Consider the following 15,985-nt stretch of genomic DNA (forward strand, 5'->3'; position numbering starts at 1 on the left):
CTGTTTAATGGCAGGTCATAATGAAAAATATGCATTGAGCTATTACAACTGGGGTAAGCAGTGCATTTATGCCTGTATGACCTGCACGCCACTGCGAGGGGGCTGTGCGGGTGTGCGAGGCGTTCGTAGGAACCTGTTTAATGGCAGGTCATAATGAAAAATATGCATGAGCTATTACAACTGGGGTAAGCAGTGCATTTATGCCTCTATGACCTGCACGCCACTGTTCATATGATACCTCACTTGATATAGTTATCTTACTTAGAAAATTGAAAATACTAATTATTAGTTCATGACCACAATTTAATTTTTTTTTGTGTGGTGTAACCAGAAATTCACGGTTTTCAGTTTTTTTTTTCCAAATGTCAGCTATAAGATCTACCTACCTGCCAAATTTCATGATTCTAGGTTAACGGGAAGTTGTTAGAATAAATACTTCTTCGTAGGTATTAGGTTTATTTATAAGCTCAATAATAAATATGTCATTCTCTTTTGTTTGCTGTTCACATCAACATGTCAACTAAATAAAAACTGACGAAGAATATCCTTACGTATTTTCTTTTAACAATTGGTAGTTGAATCAACTACCAACAGGTTATGGGTCATAGCATAGCATACAGTATCTAAGGAAATCGTGATGGAAACGAGAGATGTTGAGAGATCGCAAAGTTACCATATGTCAGGTCTTCCAAGTATGGAAAAATTGGACGGTAGTACGAATTATGGAACATGGAAGTTCCAAATGGAACTACATCTAATTCATGAAGACCTTTGGGAATACACAGCGACAACACCAAGTGCTACCGATGTACAAGGTATTAAAAAGGATCAGAAGGCTAGAGCAAAAATCTGCTTAACGCTAAAACCACACTGCTTAATTCACGTTCGTCAATCAAAAACGGCAAAGGAGTGCTGGGATGCCTTGTGCTCAACTTTCGAAGATCGAGGCGTAAATAATCGATGCTATTTACTGGGCAAACTGGTTAGTCAGAAACTCAGTATGTACGAATCTTCACAAAAATATGTAACTGAGATCATGAGTATCGCTCAAAAACTGAATGATATAGGAAAAGAGCTGGACGACGAGTTGTTAGCAGCGCTCATGTTACAAGGTTTAGGAGAAAAATACGCACCTCTACGAATGGCAATGGAAAACAGTAATATAGTACTAACTACTGATTACGTAAAAATGAAGCTTCTACAATTGGAGAAGAAGGAGCAAGGCGACAATGAGGAGCCGTCTACGAGTGCCTTAGTTTCTACGAAAACCAATTTTTCGAAAAACAGAAACAAACAACAACAGAAAATACTGAAATGTTTCATTTGTAAAGGACACCACAAAGCAATAAATTGTCCATCTAACCCATCGAAGAAGAAGACGAACAATAATGGTCATCAAGTCAATTTCAATGCATTATCTACTACAGAGAGTTCATGCAAAGGAGAGTGGATCCTTGATTCGGGCGCGTCATCTCACATGACTTGTCGCAAGGATTGGTTTAGAAACTATGTAGAGCTAGAGAAGCCTGTACAAGTTACATGCGCGAACGGGAGTAGAATAAATGGAGAAGGTCGTGGTGATGTATGTTCGGCTAGAGAGTTAGAGTTTACGGTGAGTGAAGCTTTGTATGTACCCGATTTAACTGTGAACTTATTGAGTGTAAGTACGTTAGTTAATCGAGGTATTGTAGTAGTATTTTCAAAGAGAGGTTGTGAGATGTATGCAGAGAATGATTGTGAGATAAAAGGTTCTGGGAAAAAGATGTGCGAGGACGAGAGAGGGATCTATAAATTTAGATCAAAACCTTGTACATATAACTCGTATGTTTCAGCTATGAACACAATTGCTGATAATAGTTTTAGATTATGGCATCAGAGACTCGGTCATCTAAGTTTCAACTATATGAAGATGTTGAGAGACGAAATGGCGGAAGGTATTAACTTTAAGGATCCCGAAGAAGTACAATGCGTTTCGTGTCTGAAAGGTAAGCAGACTAAGCTACCTTTTCCAAAGAAGAAGGCGAAGCGAGCTACTGAAATTCTTGAGTTAGTACATAGTGATGTTTGTGGACCTATAGAAACTCCGTCATTCTCAGGCAAACGATATTTTATTACTTTTATTGATGATAAAACAAGAAAAACCTTCGTTTATTTTTTAAGAGAAAAAAGTGAAGTTTTTTCTGTCTTGGTTGAGTTTAAGATTTTAGCTGAATCACAAACTGGCAGAAAGCTTAAAATTATTAGAACCGACAACGGGACCGAGTATGTCAATAAAAGAGTTAGTGAGTTTTTAAAACAAAATGGTATTGTTCATCAGCTAACTGTGGACTATACACCAGCTCAAAATGGAGTGAGCGAGAGAGCCAATCGAACGATTGTGGAACGAGCAAGAAGTATGCTTGCTGAAGCAAACTTACCAAAAGTGTATTGGGCGGAAGCTGTTCAAACGTCTGTTTTTCTGAAAAACAGATCACCTACACTGGCGGTTAAAGGAAAGACTCCAGAAGAAGCCTGGACTGGAAGGAAAATAAATTTGAGTTTTCTGCGTATTTTTGGGAGCAAAGCATACATGCACATTCCAGATGAAAAGAGGAAAAAGCTTGATCCGAAAAGTTTGGAGCTAGTTTTTGTAGGTTACTTCGAAACAACAAAGGGTTATCGTTTATTAGACCCGAAAACTCATAAGGTATACAAATCTAGAGATGTTGTATTCTTCGAAAACTCTAAAGATATCGACACACCAAAAAATGAGGAGAGAGTAGTTGAGGAAGTAATAATACCTCTAGGGAATATAGAAGAACCGGATGTGCAAGATATACCCACAATACCAGAAATACCAATTAGTTCAGAAGAAGTTATTCAGATGGAGAATGATATAGAGACGAGAGAAGAACCTGGATCTGGGGTTATAGAGAGTAATCCAGAAACAGAAATGGAGAACGTTGATGAAGGTAGGAGATATCCTTTAAGAGAACGTACACCTACAGTGTTCAAAGATTGTATTCTATATCATACAGTAGCAGTAGCTAGAGATGAGCCACTGACTATAGAAGAAGCCTTGTCTAGAGAAGACAGTCACATGTGGAGAGCTGCAATTCAGGAGGAGTTGAAGGCTTTAAAAAAGAATAACACGTGGACTTTGGTGAAGCCACCTGAGAGAAAATGCAACATAGTAGATTCTAAATGGTTATTTAGAATTAAAGAAGAGGCGGGAGGAAAAAGATATAAAGCTCGCTTAGTTGCAAGAGGCTTCAGTCAGAGAAGAGGCATTGATTACTTCGAAACTTTTGCGCCCGTGGTCAGGCACAGTTCGTTAAGGTTACTAATAGCTTTGACAGCTAAACTAGGACTTCATATAGATCAAATGGATGTGAAAACGGCGTTCTTAAATGGACATCTTGAAGAGGAAGTATATATGAACCAACCTAAAGGCTTTGAAGAGCAAGGAGATTACATCTGTCGTCTGAACAGGGCATTATATGGTTTAAAGCAAGCTCCTAGAGCATGGAACAAAAGACTCAATGAGACGTTAGAAAAACTTGGCTTTCATAGATCTAAAAATGAATCATGTGTTTATTACAGAGGTGACAAGCACAAAATTATCATACTTGCAGTGTATGTAGATGACATACTTATTTTTTGGAATGAAGAGCAAGAAATGAAGAAGGTTAAAGAAGAGCTAACGTTGAATTTCGAAATGAAAGATTTGGGAAGCGCTAAACTTATGCTTGGAATTAACATAACACAGGAGAAAGATGGGATAAGTCTTGACCAAGAAGATTACATAGGGAAGTTATTACATGCATATGGAATGGAAGCTGCTAAACCAGTGACCACACCTTCGGTTCAAGGGCAGAGGTTAGAGAAACCTGGACCCGATCATGTATCACCTAATGTACCTTATCAAGCATTAATTGGCTCACTTTTGTATGTTGCCGTGTGCACGAGGCCAGACATAGCACATACAGTGAATAGTCTGAGTCAGTTTAACGAGTGTTATGATGATTGCCATTGGATAGCATTGAAAAGAGTTCTCCGATATCTAAAAGGAACCAAATCGTTAAAACTTAAGTACTCTAGAGAAGCAGTACAGAAAGAATGGATTGTGGGATACGCAGATGCCGACCACGCCGGAGACCGAGATCGCAGGTCATACTCGGGATCAGTTTTTCTGTGCCAAGGAGGAGCTATATGCTAGAATAGTCAGAAGCAGAAAACAATAGCATTATCTACTGCAGAGGCAGAGTATGTGTCATTGTCGGAGGCTGCTAAAGAGGCTGTATTTCTTCGACGGTTCATGGCTGAACTAACACGGAAACCTTGTGAAGCGATAACTCTATACACTGATAGTCAGTCAGCTATGGCTATCGCACAAAACCCTGTACACCATCAACGTACTAAGCATATAGATGTACGATATCAGTTTATTCGAGAAGCAATAGAAAATGGTGAGATTTCTCTGATATATAAAGAAACCTCACGTATGGTTGCAGATGTGTTAACGAAAGGATTGATGAGAGGTAAATTTGAATGGTGTGTAAGAGGAATGGGATTAGATGATGCATGAGTATAGAGTGCAAATGTGTGATAGTAAATCAGAATGAGTAAGTGACGAGCTTATGAATATAAGGAGGAGTGTTAGAATAAATACTTCTTCGTAGGTATTAGGTTTATTTATAAGCTCAATAATAAATATGTCATTCTCTTTTGTTTGCTGTTCACATCAACATGTCAACTAAATAAAAACTGACGAAGAATATCCTTACGTATTTTCTTTTAACAATTGGTAGTTGAATCAACTACCAACAGAAGTACCCTGTAGGTTTCTTGACAGACAGACGAACAGACAGACAGACACACAGACAGACAACAAAGTGATCCTATAAGGGTTCCGTTTTTCCTTTTGAGGTACGGAACCCTGAAAAGTAACATTTCCAGGTCTTTAACTATGTTAAAAATAACCTCGATCCATTGCTCCGTTGCGACGTAATTGAAGGACAAACCAACAAACTAACAAACAAACACACTTTCGTATTTATAATATGGGTACTGATAATTTGATTCTGTACTACTCCTACTACCGACAAGAGATTTCGTTGAAATACCTTTAATAAGACCGAACAAATATTTGTCTAAGAACATTAAATCTTCTCTGACAGTATCATCCATCAAAAGCCACGGTTCATTATCATGCTCGTTTTCACTCGTTTCATCAAGTTCATTATTTTATAACACCGAAAATGAAAATTTAATTTTCAGACAAAAAAAATTTAAAACACATTCATCGTCATCATCTATCGATAGACGTCCACTGCTGGACATAAGTCTCTTGTAGGGACTTCCACACGCCACGGTCTTACGCCGCCTGAATCTAGCGGCTCCCTGCGACTCGTCTGATGTCGTCCGTCCACCTAGTGGGGGGTCTTCCAACACTGCGTCTTCCGGTGCGAGGTCGCCATTCCAGCACCTTGAGACCCTAACGTCTGTCGGTCGTACGAACTATGTGCCCTGCCCATTGCCACTTCAGCTTCGCAACCCGTTGAGCTATGTCGGTTACTCTAGTTCTCCTACGGATCTCCTCATTTCTGATTTGATCACGTAGAGAAACTCCAAGCAAAGCTCACTCCATCGCCCGCTGAGTGAGTCTGAGCTTTCTTATGAGGCCCATAGTTAGCGACCATGTCTCAGATCCATATTTAAAACACATTGTTGTTGAATAATTGGTATAAATCCATTTGAATGACTGAATAGCATTTGATCTAGTCTGTTATATTCAGTGTAGGCTGTAGCTAATCAATCAAAACGCGAAGTTTATTTCCGTTAGTAGCGCCATTCATTACGGCTCGAATAGAAGCTGTTTGGTTTCTACTGAGAGTAACAAATTGGCTCCTTCCTTTATTGGTAGATATTTGTACTATTCCAGCAACCACATAAAGTTGAAAAGATTTATAATATGGTAACACATATAGAAAGCAATAAGATAAGCAATGACAGCTCAACGGAGCCTCAATAGAGCCTCCATAGCTCAACGGATAAAGGAGCGGACTGAAAACCGAAAGGTCGCCAGTTCAAACCTATTCCTAGCACAAGCTTTACGCTTAATTGGAGGGGGAAGGTGAATATTAATCAGCATGATAAACTTGGTTAATTAATATTCTTTAAAAAAAATGGCTTATCATATTTATTACCTACTCGTATCAGGAATGATCCCAAGAACATTAACCATTAGAAGAAATATAGTAGTAGTCAAATATTTGAAAAGAGCAACCGCCGAGTTTCTTGCCGGTTCTTCTCGGTAGGAAAGGCATTCCGAACCAGTGTTAGATGCATCCAACTATTCGAAAGTACTTGTAAAAGTTTACTTGAATAAAAAAGATTTTTATTTTATTTATTTTATTTATTTAACATTAGTTCTTAAGTGAGCCTCTCTCTACTGAAAAATTGAGCCATAGTTGCTTTGAATAAAAAGATTTTGTTTACTTCATTATTTAGTAGCTTATGCTCGCGACTTCGTCCGCGTGGACTACACAAATTTCAAACCCCTATTTCACCTCCTTAGGGGTTGAATTTACAAAAATCCTTCCTTAGCGGATGCCTACGTCATAATAGCTATCTGCATGCCAAATTTAAGCCCGATCCAATAGTTTGAGTTGTGCTAAGATAGATGAGTCAGTCAGTCAGTCAGTCAGACAGTCAATCAGTCAGTCAGTCACCTTTTTATATGTTTAGATTTATTACCTTTATTTGCACGTTGAAAAGATAGGCTGATTGTTTTTCAAAGTAACAAAAATTTCAGACCCGGCGGGATTGCTTTCATTTTACAATAATTAGCAGTAAGTAATTTGTTAATTTGCATATCCAATCAAAGCATCCCTAATGGCTCATTAAGGCCGGGGAGGCGTTGTTCTTTTTCCCTAACCCATAAATAATAAATTATTGATATTTAATGCTAATTGTTGTAAGCATCATCGCAAAAAGCTGAAATTCAAATTTTGGCAAGGCATAAAAAGACCGGTCATGTGCGAATCTGACTCGCGCACTTCGGGTTCTGTACCTTGGAACTTGGAAGCATTCGTGTAATAATTATCTCCAGCTTGCAAAATGAAAGTTTTTTTATGTGATATACCTACTCTCGCTGGATTCAGGCGGCGCAAGGCGTGTGGAAGTCCCTACAAGAGACCTATGTCCAGCAGTGGACGTTTATCGGTTGATGATGATGATGATGATGATGATGATGATGATGATGATGATGATGAGACGAACAGTCAGTCAAACCGACGCGACAAACAATAAAATGATCCTGTAAGGGTTATTATTTAACTTTTAAGGTTAAGATTACGGATTACGGAACCCTAAAATTGTTTTGAATTGAATTTCAGGCGTATACAAAATTCCTCCCGCTACTGGTAATTCAATTTTGGCGCCCCTTTCACTGGAATATAGATCACGTTCTTATCATTTATCTTATTCGAAAATACTTAGGAAAACTCTTAATGGAAAATACATTACAAAATATTCTGTTACTCTTTTATAAGGATGTAATGTTTTTCTTGTAAATTGATTTTTTTATAAGCAATGTACAATGAAGTAGGTATACATAATATTTATTATTGACTAGTCATCATCATCATCGCAGATGAAGTCGCCAGCATCATCTTGTATAATGATAATTCTATACTAAAATATACTTGCTACAAAATATGATAATAAACCAAATATCCGAATTTTCATCCCAATCCGCTCGTGGGTTGGAAACATTGTATTCAATGATGAAATCCTAAGCTAATGTTGGACCCAAAACCCTTTCGTGAATATCCCTGAAAAAGATTATGTTCATAAAATATGAATATCGCATAAAATAGATAAGTAGGTAGAGGGAATGTACGGGCTATACGTTAGTCTGCTATTTTGTTATCGTTGCGATCTATTTGGCGCGCTGGAAAATATTATCGGATTCGAATTTCGATTGCTATACGGGTAGTGAGAATCGTTTCAGATGTTATTTTATCGAATAAAATAATATTTAAAACAAAAAGCTTTTTATTTGAAAACTATAACTAATACAATGTTAATAACTTTAATGTTTTAATATTAGATATGTGTTTTCTAGGTCTTTAATCTTTCCTAATAAATAAATAAAACCGACTTCAATAACCACCAACACTAAAAAGTAAAAAATAATTTAATTTATTACCCAATATATTATAATACAAGAGTAATTGTAGTTCTATAGTAATATTTTTTGGAGCCGGTGCCAACGTGGAGTCGCAAAACGATTACTCGCGACTGATTGGTCCGACATGCACGCACATTTACGCAATGGCCGTGCTAAGGACGTAACCACAAGTAAAGTTAACTCGCCTTCGTGAATTGCAAGAGCTGTACAACGGAATTAGCCACAATGTTAATTTAGAACTACCAATCACGATTATAGTTAAACATATTTATTACATTTTGCAAAGCATTATAACCCTACACAAGCCACTGAGTATTTTGTATGAAAGAAAGTGTTCTTATTTCCAGTAAACTGAGCGGGGAAAGGTAAAAGTGCCGTACAAAAGAGCGCCTTGAGTGGTCAGAATTGTTTGTTAAGGATTCTTTGCAAACAATTTTGAAAACAATGGTTTCGCTTTCACAATAGAAAGAATTGGGTATTTGACTCCAATTTTTTTATTACTTTATTATAAACTAGGATAAAAATAATGACGAAAACTGAAAAAACTAATTAAACCGATCAAATAACAAAAAAGTTATAAGCATTTAAAAAATTCTGATTAGACAGAGATAGCGATATAGAATTATGACGTCAATGTGGCTAATTCCGTTGTACACAATCTCTAAACTAAACTAAAATGATACGTCTAAATCTATAGCTATCCCTTTCATAATGTTGCTTGCAGAAAAGGATAGACTAAATTTAGACCTGTTAATTTAGTTTAGGTTTAGAAATTGTGTACAAGAGAATTGGCCCCATTGTGACTAATGCCATAGTAGTTTCGTGCGGTTTCATACAAATTTTCGTTTTGCGAGAAAGGGATAGCCCACTCCAAAATTAAAATGCCTGTAACTTAGTAAATCTTTGTTGGATTTTAATATTTTTTTCAGCGTAAGTCATTATTTTTATCCTAGTTTATAATAAAGTAATAATATTAATCAAATTAAAAAGTAGTAAAATTTCCAATTGGTAGAATTTAGCGTACACATACTCCATAGTCACATCCTAGCCTAGTTCTTTACTAGAAATAGTATTTTTGTGAAATTGTGAGATAAAAATGCTATAAAGAATTAGACCACCTGCTCTTAGACAAAATCTTTTATAAAAGCGTGGATAAAGCAAACGATCCGAAGGCTTTGAAAGGAATTTTTGTACGAACTTTATGACTGATGATTCCAATTGAGACCAAAATTCTGCATAGTTCGAAATGTTCCACAGAGCACGGCCCTCTCTTTGAAGGGGAGAAGCTATACGCAATGTAATCGTATGTAACTCCAATTTTATGGACACTGACTTACCTACCTCAGTATCTCTACCAAAGTATACCATCAGAACCCTTATTATAAATGTGAAAGTGTGTTTGTTGGTTTGTTGGTTTATTGGTTTGTTGGTTCGTCCTTCAATCACGTCGCAACGGTGCAACGGATTGACGTGATTTTTTGCATGGGTATAGATAAAGACCAGGAGAATGACATTGGCTACCAGGAGAATCAAAGAGTTCCCACGGGAATTTTTAAATAAAGTTAATAGTCGGCCTCCTAAACCCCAAGCGGTACGTTCCCGGGGAGCCGCTAGACCCGGCGCGGCGGCGGAAAAACAGTGGCGTGCGGAAGTCCCTACAAGAGATCTAGATATTTTAGCGTTTAAACTATCGTGAGTGATTTCCATTATATATATATATATTATATATATATATATAAATGTATGACAAACCAGCTTCACTCACGTTTTTAATCGATGTTAGCCCGACTAAAGGTGCGTGCTCGGGATCGAACCAGGAGGCAGTCGTTTTAAATACTAGGCTATCATCGCTTATCTTTATACTAGCTTATGCTCGCGACTTTGTCCGCGTGGACTACACAAATGTCATACCCCTATTTCACCCCCTTAGGGGTCGAAATTTCAGAAATTCTATCTTACCGGATGCCTACGTCATTATAGCTACCAGCATACCAAATTTCAGCCCGATCAGTCCAGTAGTTTGAGCTGTACGTTGATAGATCAGTCAGTCAATCTGTCAGTCAGTCACCTTTTTCTTTTATATGTTTACTATTTAGATTCTAGTATTCTTGTAGGCGCCTTGCTTGATGAAAAAGAAATAACTTTGTTAAACTCGATGCGGACTGCGCGAGCTCGAAAATTAAGAACAGCTATATAAAGCCTATAATAACAACGCCTGTTGCGGTTTGCAATCGAAATAAAGTTTCAGTTGATTCAGTGAGCCGTCCTATTGTGTAAATGAAATGTAAATTCGATTAAAAGTTATTTATTTTGGGCGTATATACTTACAATAGTACCGTTTAAGTATATTTATATTTATGAACTTGTTCAGTACCCGTAGTACAAGATTTTACGTCTCACCAAACCAAACCAAATTGGAGAGTCGAAATACTTCCGCGTTACAATAAAATGGACCTAAACAGCATTGAATTGAAGTCAAATATTCAATGCCACTGATTTTTATTTCGCAATGTTTCCGCTTGGAGCGCTGGCTGTGGTAGTAATTAATAATAAGTAGGTATATAGGTATTTTTCAAAATGTTACATAAGATATAAATTTTTTTAAGAAGTGCATATTATGTTACACTAGCGTATTAGGAATAAGCCTGTAAAGCTAGATGTAAGTGTTGCAAATAAAAAAAAAAAAAAAAAAAAAAAAAAAAAAAAAAAAAAAAAAAAAAAAAAAAAAAAGTGTAGACAAACTTGAGCTTTAAAACAAGGCTTTAAGATCCAGTTTACTGTAACGCGGAAGTATTTCGATTCTCGAATTTGGTTTGGTTTGGTGAGACGTAAAATCTTGTACTACTGGTACAGTCCGTACTTATATTATAAATGCGAATGTGTGTCTGTCTGTCTGTCTGCTAGATTTTCATAGCTGATTTTGATGAAATTTGGAACAGAGTTGGCTTACATCGCGGGGAAGGACATAGACTAAGACATACTTTTTATTACGGAAAATCAAAGAGTTCCCAAGGGATTTTAAAAAAAAAACCTTAATCTACGCGTACTAAGTCGCGGGCATCATCTAGTACCTATTTAGTAAGAGTGATTTTTTCCGAAAATACTCACGTTACATACCTACCTTTATAATTTTCATACTGCGATAGGTAGGTACAGTTCAGTAAGTATAATATTATGTTTTAAATTTTTTGGTAGTAGGTAGATATTTAATATGTAGGTATCTATTATATATTTCACCTAACACGCAGATTCATAGGTACAGTCTACGACAGGTCGAGATGGCAGTCGGGGAGGGTACGCCCCGCACTCGCACTGCCCCCGCGTTAAACCGGCGCGGGCGAGCGCGGGTGACGTGCGGGTGTCGGGACGTCCCCGCGCTTCACACCTCGATTGCTATCTCGACCTGTCGCGTATTATACAATAAACTACAAGAATCCTAAACGTAACAAAAGAAGGCTTTTTTTAGTTCCTTTAAGGATCGTGAAATCCTTTTATAAGATCACGTCAAAGGATTAGCGCATTGAGAACCGTCATTTGATTTTCCACGTGGACAGGTTTCAAGGCAATTTTCCTTATCTACGTTAAATAAGAAAATTCTTCTACTAAGGTACGCCGTAAAAATTCTTCTTCTACTAGGTATGTTTTTCTTGCAATTTAATATGGCCATCTGTGGTTTACTATTTGACTTACAAAACAGCGTCAGTCAATGTTATTTTCAGGAATCAAAATATAATATACAAGGAAAAGGCGACTGACTAACTGACCGATCTATCAATGCACACCTAAAACTACTGAAATATCGGGTTGAAATTTAGCATGCAGTTATGACGTTAACATTCGCAAAGAAAGCATATTGAAAATTCAACCAGTAAAAGGGTTAAAATAAGGGAGTGAAATTTGTGTAGTCCACGCAGCCGGAGTCGCTAAGCTAGTCAGTACTCAGTACCCATATTATAAATGCAAAAATGTGTTTGTTTGTTGGTTTGTCCTTAAATCACGTCGCAACGTTGCAACGGATTGAGGTGTTTTTGCATGGGTATCCCGGAAAACCAAAGAGTTCCCACGGGATTTTAAAAAATCTAATTCCACGCGGACGAAGTCGCGGGTATCAGCTAGTCTAAATATTTAAAAGGTGAAGGTGACTGACTGACTGAGTGAGTGATCTATCAACGCAGAGCTCAAACTACTGGACGGATCGGGCTGAAATTTGGCATGCAGATAGGCTATTATGACGTAGGCATCCGCAAAGAAAGGGCCTTTGAAAATTTAACCCCTAAGGGGGTGAAATAGGGGTTTGAAATGTGTGTAGTCCACGCGGACGCGAAGTCGCGAGCATAAGCTAAAAGCCAGTAGGTATATTATAATAAACGAAGAACTTTTCAGATACCGTCAGTTAGTTTGAGATAGATATGGACTATTGGTTATATGTCACACTACAGGAAGGATGAGACAGGAAGCTTAGTTATGTCAGCAGTGACAGCTCGCAGCCACACAGATCTGGCGAACTTCCAACTGCCTGCACGGTCTCAGGCGGCGCGGCGCCTCTATTGACAAAGTTGACTTACTTTAGTGTGCTTTAGTCTAAATGAGTTCACTAACTAGGAACAAAAGATGTATGACAAAGCATTTACTCTTTGTTATATAATACTCCGCGATTTCGTACGCCTGGATGTAGATTTTTGTAATTTTCGTGGGAACTCATTGATTTTGCGGAATAAAAAGTAGCCTATGTCACTCTTCAGGTCTTTATCTATACCCATGCAAAAAATCACGTCAATCCATTGCACCATTGCGACGTGATTGGAGGACAAACCAAAAAACCGGCAAACCAATAAACCAACAAACCAACAAACAAACACACTTTCGCATTAATAATAAGGGTACTGATTTAGAATTTTTACTATTCCATTACTAGATAAAGAATGCAGTTGTAGAAACAGAAGAATTGGGATATAGATGTAAAATTCTAAAACGTCAAAATGAAAAAAAAACTAAGCTCCGCCGCGACAGCTGTTAGCTGCCGTGACCAGGATTCGAACCTGGGTTACTACGGCCACAACGTAGGGTCCTAACCACTAGACGATCACGGCTGTCGGAGCTGGTGAAAGGTCCGGCGAAAACATCCAGCACTTTACTACCAAAGCTATGTGACGTAGTTACTTTAAATCGAGAACACTTTTTATTTTAATTTAATGGTCAATAGCCGTAAAAAACTGATTGAATCATAAAACGCTTGAGACATCGATCTTTCTTTACTTTTTAGGGTTCCATACCTCAAAAGGAAAACAGAACCTTAAACTCAGTCGAATAAACTTGCTTTGTTATCCTCACTTTAATTAATTGTTTTCTTTCATTTTCATGTTAAGTATAATGGTCTTGTTATAAATTATGATTTAGCGTTCTCGTTTGATTTGTATGTTGGTACTTTATAATGGTTAACTTAACCCACGTTTGACGACTTATTATTTTTCATTTTCAACATTCATAATTTTTTGTTACATTTTAGGGTTCCAAAACAGAACCTTAATAGGATCACTTTGTTGTCTGTCTGTCTGTTATGTCTGCTTGTCTGTCTTTCAAGAAACCTACAGGGTACTTCCCGTTGACCTAGAATCATGTTTGCAGGTAGGTCTTCTAGCAGACATAAGGGGAAAAATCTGTAAACGCTGAATTTGTGGTTACATCACACGACAAAATTATTAAATGCTGTTAAATTATTATGCCAGGTCTTCAACTATGCCCATGCAAAAAATCACGTCGATCCGTTGCTCTGTTGCGACGTGATTGAAGGACAAACCAACAAACCAACAAAGAAACACACACACTGCTCCAACCCTCCAGCTACAATAATATGGGTACTTACCTACTGATTTTGAAAAAATTATTTGACTTTGACATAAATATCTAATCAAACGAATAAAAAGCTTTTAATAAGTCTGACAGAGAACTCTAAACACTCACTCCAATGAACGAGTTATTAGTAAATATTCATTTATTCACGGAAACGCACCAGTCTCTCCCCAAAATCCCGATTTTCTGGCTAGCTTTAGTATTGCATTAATGGCTGCAAGCGGCTTCAATGAATGAGAGCGCATAATCCACTCGTGTTAAAATCAGTTTTGGCTGTATACCTACTGCCGCCAAATTCCTATTTCGAATAATTCGACCTAGTTCCCCCCTCGCCATTTTACTACGGAACCGCGAGGCATCGCCAAGGTCTGCAGTTGCACCCCCACATAGTCGTGGAGGATAATCTTTAAATATATAAAAGGAAAAGGTGACTGACTGACTGACTGACTGACTGAATGACTGACTGACTGACTGACTGATCTATCAACGCACAGCTCAAACTACTGGACGGATAGGGCTGAAATTTGGCATGCAGATAGCTATTATGACGTAGGCATCCGCTAAGAAAGGATTTTTGAAAATTCAACTCCTAAGGGGGTGAAATAGGGTTTTGAAATTTTGTAGTCCACGCGGACGAGGTCGCGAGCATAAGCTAGTCTAAATATATAAAAGGAAAAGGTGACTGACTGCCTGACTGACTGATCTATCAACGCACAGCTCAAATTACTGGACGGATCGGGCTGAAATTTGGCATGCAGATAGCTATTATAACGTAGGCATCCGCTAAGAAAGGATTTTTGAAAATTCAACCCCTGAGGGGGTGAAATAGGGGTTTGAAATTTGTGTCGTCCACGCGGACGAAGTTGCGAGCATAAGCCAGTAATAAGATAAATAATTATCACAAGGAAACAGTTTTACAAAAGAGATTTTTGTTCAGTTTAAAAAACTGTTTACAGCAGAATGGTAACAACCGACCATCTTAGACAAAAACATTACTTATCTACCTACTTACTAGCTAATGCCCGCGACTTCGTCCGCGTGGATTTACGTTTTCCGCGGGAACTCTTTGATTTTCCGGGATAAAAAGTAGCCTATGTGTTAATCCAGGGTATAATCTATCTTCATTCCAAATCCGTCCAGTAGTTTATGCGTGAAGGAGTAACAAACATACACACACACACACATACAAACTTTTAATATGTACTAGGTAGCTAATGCCCGCGACTTCGTATGCGTGGATTTGGGTTTTTAAAAATCCCGAGGAAACTCTTTGATTTTCCGGGATAAAAAGTAGCCTTAAAAATGTCCTTCCCCGGGAAGCAAGCTATCTCTGTACCAAATTTCGTCAAAATCGGTTGAATGGATAGGCCGTGAAAAGCTAGCAGACAGACAGACAGACACACTTTCGCATAATTATAATATTAGTATGGATTAGTCGGGATGGTAATGCACTTTGCCTTCTTGACCTCATTCAAGTTTAGGATATATCGCGTGGTCTAAGAGAGCAATATCTTATGAAAGTCTTTGAAACTTTTATTGCAAAGTCACCTACCTCTTATTGCAATTATGAATTTAAATTTCATACAGAAATCAGGCACCGCGTTAACATATTATTATAACTCAATTCATATTCAATATTATAATTATAGCTCAATTCGTTCAAATACTTCGCTTTTTTGTGCCATTTTTAATACTAACCAGACCTAAATGAAAATTCTTAAAACAATATACTTAATATTATTTTAGTCTAACGAATTACCACAGGTATAGGTAGCGTTTTTAGGGTTCCGTACCCGAAGGATGTCATCACAACGGGACTACACTTAGTAGTGTTTTCCGGGACAAAAAGTGTCAATTGGAAGTTGGCCATCATCTCGTTATTTAATAAAGTCAAACGGAAAAATTCTGCTACGTTGGCTATCCCAGAAGGCTATGGAAGATAGATAAACTTACACTAAA

General features: G+C 37.6%; 1 protein-coding gene and 1 non-coding gene across 3 annotated transcripts in view; both read right to left on the minus strand.

The window, feature by feature from the left end:
- Positions 1 to 15,985, minus strand: part of LOC117994381 (galanin receptor type 3) — an 89,304-nt gene that overhangs the window by 27,460 nt on the left and 45,859 nt on the right. The window lies entirely within an intron of this gene.
- On the minus strand, positions 13,195 to 13,266 carry TRNAH-GUG (transfer RNA histidin (anticodon GUG)). Its single transcript has one exon. It is a non-coding gene; the product is annotated as a tRNA-His (tRNA).

This window comes from Maniola hyperantus, chromosome 2 (assembly GCF_902806685.2).
Source record: "Maniola hyperantus chromosome 2, iAphHyp1.2, whole genome shotgun sequence".
NCBI classification, from domain to species: domain Eukaryota; kingdom Metazoa; phylum Arthropoda; class Insecta; order Lepidoptera; family Nymphalidae; genus Maniola; species Maniola hyperantus.